Raw genomic sequence first — 12,346 nt, forward strand, 5'->3', positions numbered from 1 at the left:
TCCAGGATAATGCTACACTGTCCATACACCACATTTTCTTTTCTTGGCCTTTGCCTGGCTTGTGTCCCTCACTCAACTGTCCCTTCCTCTCCCTTGACCTCTCAGATTCTACCACTCCCTCTAAGCCAGGGCCAACTGTCTTCTCCAGAAACACTCTGCCTCCTCCAGTTCTCAGTGACCAATTATCTGGATGCCCACAGAAGCTTACTGTAGTGTCCTATATTTTCTAACAATTTTTTCACTTTAAACATAGAAACAAGGACCTTAATAATTAATAGTACAAGAATGCTGTCATATAGTTTGTAAAAGATTATCATATCGATTACATCTTTGGAGCATCACAACAGTCTCATGAGGTGGGTAATGGTTGTTATCTCTGGAGAGTTCAGAAAACCAAAGTTCAAAGAGGGAGGTTTTTTGTGCTTGCTTATGGTAAAACTACCAGCAAGTGGCAGCATTAAAAGACCATACCACTGGTAAAATGCATAGGGGGTTCCCTAAAACTCGAAACAGAGGAGTTTAATGAATGGCTGTCTTTGTTGTCTAGACCCGAGGGAGGGACAAGACAGTGGACTTTAAAGAACAGCTGCACGTGGAGCTGTGACTGTCATCTACACACTCAGATAAATGGTTGGCTCATTATTGCAGCTGCTGCTGGCTTTAGGGAGCTGGACAGCTGTTGCCAGGAGATGGATTCAAACAGAACAGAGAAAACGGAATCCTGTGATAATGACTGTGCATGTATGTATGGACACGATGTTCTTTCTTCTCATAGCTCAAAATGTTCTAAAGATAAAATCTAATGATTTCTTATAGGAAGGCTAGGCTTGGTGGGTACAAGTAAGAAAGCCAAGCAGAGAGAAGGTAAGTGTCTTAACTCGCCTTTCCAGGGCATTCTCAAAAATGAAGACTTTTTGGGGGCTGCACGGCCCTTTCAATAATTTGTGAGAGCGTTTGTGATAGGCTCTCCAGAAGCGTATTCCTGGCAGAGCTGGGCAACACTAGCAGTGTCTGTGCTAAGGACAGACGAAGGGATCAGAGAAAATGTCCTCACTCCCCTCCCCCCCCTTCTCCTCTCCTCCCTTCCCTACAATACGTACCTCATGGAGCTTAGCATTTTGTTCTCATGCTGCAGGGACTGTGCCTGCTGATGACTCCTTGGTCTGTTTTCTCATTGATATGTTTGTTATTCATCTTGTCACTAAAGCTTCCTGGTCCTTTTCCACCTTTCCCTTTCCTCCAGTCTGGACTTTGCCTTCTCCACTTCCTTGGAAGACAGGCTGCTCATCCCATTGTGGTGCCTCGGCTGGTGTATGTTTTCTGCCTAGGGTGAGTGGTGCCAACCTACTGCCTTTCCAAATCCTAATTGTTTTTTCTGATCTACTCTGACTCCCAGCAGTCACCACTTCGTGGTCTTGATGGCCTCTGTTGTGCTTAGAGTTGGTGCTGCACAGTCCAACACAGGATTTCCTCCTATGGGAAAGTCCCCTCAATTAGACTAGAAGCAGGGACAGGAAGGAGGACCTGCCCTTCTGCTGATCACCCTCAGCTGCCCAGCACTGGCTCTGTGTGTGTGTGTATTCAGCACCCACTTGCTTGAGAATCTTTCTTTCTCTACTTTTTTAAACTCACTTTTCTGATTTAAATTATCCTGTTTTATGATATGAACTTGTAGTTATGAAATAGTTACGAACTTACGTGGAGTACTTTCCATGCATTTTGATTAGTACTTTATCTCACAGCTTAACGGACAGCACGAGGAGGTAGGGACTGACACTACCCATGTTTTACAGTGGAAGAACCTGAGGCTTAAAGAGGTAAGATAACTTGCTGCAGGTCACACGCTGGTGGTCCAAATGCCTTAACTGGTTGCTACAATGCCATGCATAAACCAAGTTAAGAGTTGTAGCATAATGAACGTTTCAAATGAATTGGTGGGCTGGCATTTGGGAAACAGAGTGTTCCTCTGCAAAGGCTGGGCTCCTGCCACCATATCCTGGGGCCTCATCTGGGAATGGATATGGTCCAACCCAGGGTTTGGTCCTCCTTAGGTGTTGAGGTGGAAAGCATTACACTGCTGGTGACAACCAGCTTGGGGAGTTCCAAACTCTAGTCCTTGCAGCTCTGTATGCTGATTATTTGACCTCAGAGGATCTAGGAAACAGGGCTGAAACTCAGGTTTTCTCAGGAGATGTCTGTTTCCCGAAAAGCTACCTCAGAGAAACTTACATCTGTGGGCACTATCTTGGAGGCAATTCTGTGTTGGCGAAAGTGATCGTCCTTTTTCCTAATTGAACCAATTATGGTTGAATGATGAGGTAAGCTAATCAATGAACTCTCCTGGGAACCCTCGGCCAGAGTGTGAAATGGCACAACTTGTTTTCAGAAGACATCTTTGCTGAAAATACATTCTGGCTGCAGCTGTTTTTTAGAGATTTAAATGATCACATTACATCGTAATCAAATCCTTTGGCAGCCAGTATTCTCCAGGTGGCTCAAGGCAACCTGCATAAAGCAGGCAGAATATGTGGCTCAGAGCCACCATTACCTGTGCCTACAGCATCCAGTCCTGCCATGCAGGATGAAGGAGGTAGCAGGCACCTGCCTCTTTGGCCTGATTGGCATTTTCTGCTCCCCGCAGTGTCCTGTGCTGAACATCTTCCCACTCAACTCCTCTCATAGGAAGCCTGCTCTGGATGGCTTCGCCCTCCATTTTTTTATTATTATTTTGAGACAGAGTCTCGCTCTATCACCCAGGCTGTAGTGCAGTGGCATGGTCTCGGCTCACTGCAACCTCCGTCTCCCAGGTTCAAGCAGTTCTTGTGTCTCAGCCTCTTGAGTAGTTGGGACTACAGGCATGTGCCACCACCGCCCGGCTAATTTTTGTATTTTTAATAGAGACAGGCTTTCACCACGTTGGCCAGGCTGGTCTCGAACTCCTGACCTCAGGTGATCCATCCTCCTCAGCCTCCCAAAGTGCTGGGATTACAGGCATGAGCCACCATGCCCAGACAGCTTCACCCTCCTTAAAACTGATGTGTCTCTCCCCTACTTTTATATCCTAAGATCCTGAGCTTTAAAATAGCTAGCCAAACGAAAACACCAATGGAGACTCTTTGGAAGGGACTGTGCTCAGTCTGAGGACCCAGAGCCAAGTCACAGACATGACCTCAAAAGCCAGTACTGTGCTCTTCCACATGGCATCCACTGGCCACGTGTGGTGATTTAACATGTGAAATGAAGTCTCAAGGCTGAGATGTGATGCGAGTGTATAATACACACCAGATCTCAAAAACTTAGTAGAAATAAAAAATGTAAAATATCATAAAAAGATTTTAAAACTACATAAAAAGAAAAAAAATTCAAAAGAAATAAAGACAACAAAACAAAAACATAAAATATCTCACTCATGATTTTTGTATTGATTACATGTTGAAATAACATTTTGAAATATCGTGTTAAATCGAATATACTATGAAATTAATTTCACCTGTTTATTATTTTTTTTAAAGTGTGGCTAACAGAAAAGTAAAGATATATGGTTAGCATTATATTTCTTTTTTTTATTATACTTTAAGTTCTAGGGTACATGTGCACAACGTGCAGGTTTGTTACATATGTATACATGTGCCATGTTGGTGTGCTGCACCTATTAACTCATTATTTACATTAGGTATATCTCCTAATGCTATCCCTCCCCCTTTCCCCCACCCCACAACAGGCCCCGGTGTGTGATGTTCCCCTTCCTGTGTCCAAGTGTTCTCATTGTTCAATTCCCACCTATGAGTGAGAACATGCAGTGTTTGGTTTTTTGTCCTTGCGATAGTTTGCTGAGAATGATGGTTTCCAGCTTCATCCATGTCCCTACAAAGGACATGAACTCATCCTTTTTTGTTAAATGGCTACATAGTATTCCATGGTGTACATGTGCCACATTTTCTTAATCCAGTCTATCATTGATGGACATTTGGGTTGGTTCCAAGTCTTTGCTATTGTGAATAGTGCCACAATAAACATACGTGTGCATGTGTCTTTATAGCAGCATGATTTATAATCCTTTGGGTATATACCCAGTAACGGGATGGCTGGGTCAAATGGTATTTCTAGTTCTAGATCCTTGAGGAATCAGTTGGCATTATATTTCTATTCCACAATGGTGGCGGATAAATGTTATATGAAGAGAGGGGTGATGCTATAAAGTATTATAAAGACACTGAAAATATGCTGTGGGAGGAGAAAGAAAGGAGAAATAATTTCACTTGGGAGACCCTGAAAAATTTCCTGGAAAAAATGGCATCAGAACTGGGTCTTGACATATAGGATTGTAGGAAAAAGGCCTGGAGGCCTTTTACCCAGATGTAGGATGGGGATTTTGACCTCAGCCGGCTGGAGGACCCAAACAGATTCTGTGATGCTATTGTCCTCCAATTGGATTTGGTTTCAAAATCCAATTGCCCATCATTACCTGGTATAGATTCCTGAGTTTGTCTCAGATCTCATGAGCCAAGAGTCACTGGGGTGAGGCCCAGACATCCTCGTCCGGAGTTCTTCAAGCAATTGTCTTATAGCTCATTTGATCCCAGTCTGGGAAACTGTGTTTGGAAATGCTGGGTGCAAATGGTCATCTTTGGGCCTTGAGAGGCCAGCCTCAGTGGGCTTTCCATAATCCACAGCTGCAGGTAGCCATGGTACCTCCTGCCCTTGTATGTTCTTTGAGGAGAAGCACTGAGCAGGAAGCACCTGAAATGCAGAGCTTGGGAAAAAACAGCTCATGCCGTGGGCTCCTACGTGGGTCAGCCATTTCCCCTGTGGAGGCAGAACAAGGAGGACTTTGTAGGCTTGTAGTTTCCTCAGTTACCACCTAAGTTACTTGTTAAATGGCCCTTCCTGCATACAAAGTGACAGGCCTCTGCCAGGAGTACTGATTGCCCACCTCCAAAAAAAAGGAAAAAAAAAGTAAAAGAAAAAATTCGCCATGGGCGAATATTTGATCACTCTGGACAGTGATCAAAAGCTTTTTATACTTTCAAAAGCTTTTTATAACTACAGTATTAAAAGGAGGAAGAAAGAATGACAGAGAGGGGGACAGACGGGGAGAGAGTTTGTTATCCTGACTGCGTGTGGTGAGTGAGTCTATACTCAAAAAACACCATTATTTTCTTCTCCTTTTCTTCTGCGGCTCTCTACATCTCTCTCCCATCTACAGCAGAGTTTCTGTAAGTGTGGTCCAAAGACCATTGAATCCGAATCCAGTGGGGTGGAACCCAGTAATTTGTTTTTATAACAGAGTCTTTAGATGAGTTCTAGGAAGGCTACATTTGAGAGCAGTTGCTTTGGAGGTTTATGATCCCCGGGATTACTTACCTGGCACCTGATCCAGTACAGGCTGTTCCTTCCCAAGGTGTTTCCCTTTTCAATGCTGGTCAAACTCATCGTCCTACCCTCTCTCATTTCTGCCCTGAGTGCAGCCTTGGAGCTCAATTTGAGTTGTGCAATCACTCAGTGCCATTCTTACTGCGGCAGAGAGTACCTAGCTTCTTCGCAGGAGCAGAAACCCCATTATGTGCTGGAGGCACACAGGGAACCAGACAAGGTCCCTGTGCCAGGGAGCTCACTGTCTAGAAGAGAAGTCAGCGTGAGAGAGACCAGGAATGAGCTTCAGGCATGCAACAAAAGTGGTGTATGTGCCCACATAAATTTTACTGGTGAGAAGATATGGAGATACAGGTCTAGATCTATAGGTCTAGGATATATAGTTCTATAGATATAGGGTCTATAGATATGGGAAGATTTAGAGATCTAGATCTAAAAATGCTGAGCTACAGAAGGGATTAATAATGAAGATGAGTGCTTCCTAATAGGAGTGCTTGCTCCCCAATTGGCATGCTAGCAAAATTATGCCAGGTAAGCATCTTTAGTAACTGTCATTAGCAAGTAAACTATATGCTCCAGAATGGGGAATATCAGGATGCAGAAAAGTTTCCTTAGGTAGGAGGTCAAGGTGTCCCCCAAGGCACAACTCAAATGCCATTTGGGAACAGTCTGGTCTCACAATAGTTATATGTGGGTATATATCCTTTCGGAGAAGAATGAGGTTAGTATGGACAGACAGTCAAGAAAAATGCTATAATAGAAATGGACTGTGAGTTGTACCATAAAGAACAATTGGCCAGGGCTTGCTGGGTAAGATTTGAAGCCACAGGCCCAGCATTACCTCCCACCCCTGTTGTTCTGAATGCTGGAACCCCAGCTGCATGGTTGACAGAGAATCACTGAGAAAACAGCTTTCTTAGGAGCAGCCCAATCCACACCAAAATCTATGCTGCCTGCTAAGGAGGGAAGATTTCTGCATCCGTAGCCATTCTTCCTAGAGAGAAACTTTCCCAAGAGCTTCCTCTCTGAGGTTGGGGTCGATCTGGAGAGAGCAGAAAGGATGCCTTGAGCTCCCTGTATGACCCCCAGCTGAGCACAATCCAGAAGTTTTTACAAGAAATGATAGTGGGGGATGGGAAGGACCATTCCTTCTCTGGACAGGAGGTGGGGTGGGGAGTGGGGGCGGGGAGACTGCGGCTGGAGCTTTGAACCTGATCTCTCAACCTCGACAGGACAACTCAGCAGCCAGCAGCGGCTTTCTTATGGCTCCCAATTTGGCACTTCTAATGCCCCCTCTTTGAGGGTGGGGGATGGACTTTCCAAGGAGGAAAGAAACTTGCAGAATCTTCTCACTGGTAACACACACTCAGAACGTTTTAGGAGAGGCTGTAGTCAGAGGCTGTAGCCCCCATTTTTCAGGGGCCCTCTTGGTCAAAGTATGTATGACTCAGGCTGTGAATGCCAGATGAATTTAGGTTACAGGCATGGCCTCACTAAGAGTGCAAAATGATTTGCTCTTCTGTGCAGGAGCAAATTTCACAGGCCAGTCAGTCACCAGCCAGCATATTCGTTGTGTGCCTTTTCACGCCCACCGCATGGTGTGGAAGAGGGTCTGTGCTCTCTGCGGTTACTTGAGGTCCTGGTCTTGCCAGCTATCACTGTAGAGTCAGTTATGTCTCTGAGTCAGGGCTCATCTGGAGCACAAGGATAGTAACTAATTTTACCTCACTGGGTTGTAGTGAAGATTAAATGAGATAAAGCACCCGGCACATTGAAATATTTGTTAATGTGACTTGTTTCCTTCTTTTACTTTAACATAGCAAAGCTGTAGTATTTTAGTAAATCTGATACCAGTTATTTTGCACTAGTCATTCTCTGAAACTCAGTTTTAGATGGCTTTCTGGGTTCCCCCCAGCTGCAAAAATATAAGTATCTGAGACTCTGAGTTTGTTTCCAATAGGCTTTCTCTGGGTTGGAGAGACTGTTCCACAAAGCCCAGGAGGCTGCAGATGACAGTACCAAACCAAGACATGCAGCTGTCTGGCTGCAGTAGTCTGTGTGAAAGATGAGTAGAAAGAGAGGAGAAAGTCAGAGCTCAAGAAGGGCTCTAAAAGAAAAGACAGCTGCATGTTTGTCCTCAAGTAAATCAAATTGTGACGTTTATTGGGCTATTTCCAGAATAACACCTGCAAGAAAACTGGAATGCAGGATTACCTTTCCAAGAAGGATTTAGTTACGATAGCCTACAATAACCAGTATTGTCTAATGGAGTCAGCGTGGCTTAATGAAAAGGTTATAGGTTTGGCAGTGCACAGACCTAGGTTTTAGTTCTGTCGCTCCTACCTTTTATTAGTGATTTGGAGCAGGTTATTTAACCTCCATGCCTCATTTTCCTCCTCACTTAAAAAAAGGTAAATAATATGAACCTTGCAGGGTGATTGTGCGGGTTAGGAAGAAAAGTACTTGATATACAGCTGATATTCAATAAATAGGAGCTATATGGCTAGGAGCACATTACACCAGGGCACATATCCTAGAGGCCTCTGGACCTGGGACCATCATTTCCGAAGCTTATAGCTTGTTCAGGGTAGAGAACTGAGGGGGGTTTGGGAGGAGGCAGCAAGTCTGGGGTGGGTAGGTAGAGAGCAGAAAAGAGATCAAAAGGCCTATAAAGATCTGTCAAACTTTAAAATGCAAATCCTGTTGTGGCTCAGTAGAGACCAAATCTTTCATTATCACCTTTCTGGGAAGGGCTTGAGGGGTGGGGGGGTGGGAAGGTTAATTAGTCTTTCCCTTCATGGAGTGTTTTGGTTTGGTGTGGTGTGGTTTTGTGGCCAAGCCTGGGTATGTGATAAATCTTTTATTCAACTCTGCCCTGGAAACATGGGTAGAGTTAAGAAACTAACAGCATATGGTTTTCTTTATGAGTAGACCATGAGTTCCTCAAGGAAAGGAAACTATCTAACCCTTGTGATAGCTCCTACAGTTTGTAAGATTCTTGGCATAGAGTATTTGCTTCCTGAATGGATGGATGGGGTGGTGGATGGATGAATGTTAATTCTGAGCATAGTAAGTCATCTTCACTGGCTGGCAATTTAGTTCTCAGGGGTCTCCTTGCTCTATCCTTCACTGGGAGCCATGATAGGAGCAATCCTCATGACGGTGGCCCTCTGGGAAACTCTGGGATGGTGCAATCTCTTCCAGTGGCCAAGGGTCTGTGCAGTCCAATCACTTGGGCAGATTATGCTGCATAGCAGCTTTGCCTTACTGCTGGCCCTAAAGAGGTAGCCTCCTAGGTCCCACAGTTGGCCATTTATTTCTGGAGAGAGCGTGGAATTCCAGGAAAGTCCCACAGAGGAGACCTTCAAGAGTAAGTGGGCCAATAATTATCTGGCACTCACTGTGTGCCAGTCTCGATCCATCTTGCCCCTACCACAACCATGGCCAGAGTAAGAAAGAAGAAACCTCACTGCCTTGCTTTCTCTTTCCTCCTTTCCTCTTCTCTTGCCCACGTTTTCTCATAAAACTATACTTGTAAGTAAAGAGTGAGGCTTTTTTCCAGAAAAAAGTATCTAGCAAATGTCCCTCTCTGGAATGCCCTAAAACACATGTCATTGATAACTCTTTCCTGGATAAACTCACTGATTCTCTAAGTCTCATCCAAGACCTGACAGTCTTACCCTCCCCCTAACTGGCATCCACCATAAAAGGCTCCTATCAAGTTTCTCAGCTCTAGGAGGCCCTATAAGGACCACCTGGATCTTCACTGACCACTCTCTTCTACATTCTGGTGCCCTCTGATACATTTCCCTTCACTCAGCACTTACTGTATTTGTTATCTCAAGAATAAATGAGTCTGGCATCACAACTAAGTTATAAACATCTTGAAGGGAGGGAGCAGATGTTTTCCCGTGTACTCGGCAGTATGCCTGTCCCAGGACTGAATCCATCTTAAGAATTCAATAAAAAATTGCAGCATGTTCGTGGTCAAAGCCTGGGCTTTGTCTTTAGATAGATTTGGGTTGAAAAGCTAACTTTATTTATTCATTGAACAAGTATGTATTAAATGCATACTACATGTTAGGCACTGTTCAAAGCTCTGGGAATATAACAAAGAGTAAAGCAAAGTTTATTCTCTTGTTATGTTACTCTAGTGATAGGAGACAAAGAAAAAAATCTAATAAGTTGTAAAGAAAATAATACAGGGTGAGAGGCAAGTGTGAAGGAGTGGTGGTAGGAGTGGGAGGTGGCTACTTAGCTAACGTGCTCACAAAAGCACTAGCCAAGAGGCTGAGACCTCGGTGGTGATAAACAGCTTACCATCCAGAGGTCTGTAGGAAGTCCACACAGAGTGGGCAGTAATGGCAAGAGCCAGAGTGTAGAGTGAACTTGGTATGTTTAAGGAAAGAAAGCAAGCCATGTGCCAAGGGCCAGGCGAGCAAGGGGAAGCGACGGAGGGTGAGGTGAGGGAGACAGGTAACCACAGCTGCTGAGGAGGCTGGGATTTACAGAGGGTGATAAGAAGCCATGGGACGCTTTTACACAGGGCGTGGTTAGTATGTGATTTGCGTTTTCAATAGATTAATCTTGCTGATATGTGCACAACAGAAAGGCACGAGCGTTTTGAAGCAGGAAGATCAACTGGAAGGCTGTTTAGCAGTTCCTGCAAGAAAGATGGCACTTTGGAGTAGCAATGCTACCTCCAAAGGTAACTGGGAGATTTGTGTACTAAGTGTGACCTCAGGCATGTTGCTTTCCTTCCCTGGACTGCTTTCAAGAGAATAAAAAATGTACTTAACATGATCAGCACGGGGCCTGGCTCATTGCAGATACTGTGCAAAGGTGATTCAACTAAGACATGAACACTAAAAAGGAGACACTCTTAACTCATGCACCACTAAGAACTTGCAGAGGACTCATCCCTGTGGTTAGAGCTTTGGAGGGTAAGGAAATGACTGCAATTCTGCCTGTCCCCCTCATCTTCATTCTGGGGGTTTTCGTATGAAAACCCCCCAGCCTCCTACAATGTTGACTTTAATAGTTATTTAATTAACTTATTTATTTATATATTTATTTATTTTTGAGACGGAGTTTCGCTCTTGTTGCCCAGGCTGGAGTGCAATGGCACGATCTTGGCTCACCGCAACCTCTGCCTCCCGGGTTCAAGGGCTTCTCCTGCCTCAGCCTCCCAAGTAGCTGGGATTACAGGCATGTGCCACCATGCCCGGCTAATTTTTTGTATTTTTAGTAGAGACTGGGTTTCTCCATGTTGGTCAGGCTGGTTTGGAACTCCCAACCTCAGGTGATCCGCCTGCCTCAGCCTCCCAAAGTGGTGGGATTACAGGTGGGAGCCACCGCGCCTGGCCTAATAGTTATTTTTTTAATTCTGAAAATTAAAATAAATTCTGTGACAATTTCCTGAGTGTTCACAAGACAGTTTTTCTGGGACTCTGAACTACTCTTATTTAGTAGTCAGTTTTCTAGAAATCATATCAGTAGAGTTTATTGCATCTCTCTGATGAATGGGTTCTTTAAAAGTGCCACAGACTCAGAGAGATGTGGGGTTCACAGAAAAAGCCTTAACTGTTTCCAAAGAAACAAAGAGTGGGGAGAAAATGATGGATGGAGCTTTGGAGTTAGAGTAGCTCTGAGTTAAAATCTTGGTCCTGCTGTTTACTAGATGTTGACCTTGGATAAGTTCCTTAACTTCTCTTAGCCTCAGATGCAAATAGGGGATAACAGTGCCTGCCTCTCAGTATTTTTTTTTTTTTTTTTTTTTTGAGACTGAGTCTCGTTCTATCACCCAGGCTGGAGTGCTGTGGCATGATCTTGGCTCACTGCAACCTTCACCTCCCAGGTTCAAGTGATTCTCCTGCCTCAGCCTCCCGAGTAGCTGGGATTACAGTCACCTGCCACCACGCCCAGCAAATTTTTGTATTTTCAGTAGAGACGGGGTTTCACCATTTTGGCCAGGCTGGTCTTGAACTCCTGACCTCAAGTGATCCGCCCGCCTCAGCCTCCCAAAGTCCTGAGATTACAGGCATGAGCCACCACACTCGGCCCTCTCAGTTTTTGTGGGGCGTAGATGAGGAATTTTAAGAATTAGATGTGTGGCACATAAACATTTAACATATGTCATTTGTCTTTTCCCAAGATTCACTAATGCTTTGCATAACAGACTTTTGAAACTGTATAAGCTCACTTATATTCATTAGTGCCTAATGAACTTTGTCTCTTTTTTCTTCATATGTAGACAATTCCCTTCTCAAAAAATTATAGAGTATAATGGAACACATTTTAAAGACATCAGAAATGCTGAATTTATATATTGATACGTGTTTCATATATATTGATATGTGTCCTCAAATGTGATGGAGAGTGAAGACAGAAGGAAGTGAAGCCAGGGGAGGTTTGCCCAGTGTAGCTAGTCTCTATCAGAACCAAGACACTTCCTCAGACCAGTGCCTCTCAGGTTTAAGAAAATGTCCTTCGGTTTGTTTCAGAAGATGTAGACCTGATTGTACCCAGTCCTTTGACACCTCCCATAGAACTATCCCAGCTGTGAAGTTGTGGGGCCTTCACAGCGCCTGGCCTAGAGACGTCTGTGTTTGGACAATAACGTAAAATAAGGCTTCTGGCATCTGGCATCTGGCATTCACAGTTAGCATTTTCAGTTTAATAAAAATGTAAATGTTAGCAATAATTACATCAGAGCAGTTACTGCAACCAGTATTGCTTGAAAACTAAAAGGCAAAGGGACTTGTAGTCTCCCCTCACCTGGGTGTTTCATAAATCACTTTCTGACTTAGCATTTATTAAAGAACAGCCGTTTCTGATTTCACTCACAGAAAGGCAGGTATCAGTTGGGTGGTAGATGAAGATTTAACTTATGATGACGCAAACACTATAGAATCTTTTCATTAGGTCTTTGATCAGAGAATTCTAAATATACAAGCAGTTTTTACCATTTGGG

At 44.1% G+C, this 12,346-nt stretch overlaps 1 protein-coding gene across 3 annotated transcripts in view; it reads left to right on the top strand.

The window, feature by feature from the left end:
* The first annotated feature begins 723 nt into the window (after nucleotides 1–723).
* The window catches only part of SMC6 (structural maintenance of chromosomes 6), a 132,210-nt gene continuing 120,587 nt past the window's right edge, over nucleotides 724–12,346 (top strand). For 2 of the 3 annotated variants that reach the window (XM_055108225.2, XM_055108226.2), the window contains exons 1-3: nucleotides 726–864; nucleotides 1,244–1,329; nucleotides 1,743–1,817. The gene's annotated coding sequence lies outside the window, so the exon portion shown is untranslated. Of the gene's footprint in view, nucleotides 865–1,243; nucleotides 1,330–1,742; nucleotides 1,818–12,346 lie in introns of all 3 variants that reach the window. The other variant, XM_055108227.2, reaches the window with a different exon arrangement.

Source organism: Pan paniscus, chromosome 12 (genome assembly GCF_029289425.2).
Source record: "Pan paniscus chromosome 12, NHGRI_mPanPan1-v2.0_pri, whole genome shotgun sequence".
Taxonomy (NCBI): Eukaryota; Metazoa; Chordata; class Mammalia; order Primates; family Hominidae; genus Pan; species Pan paniscus.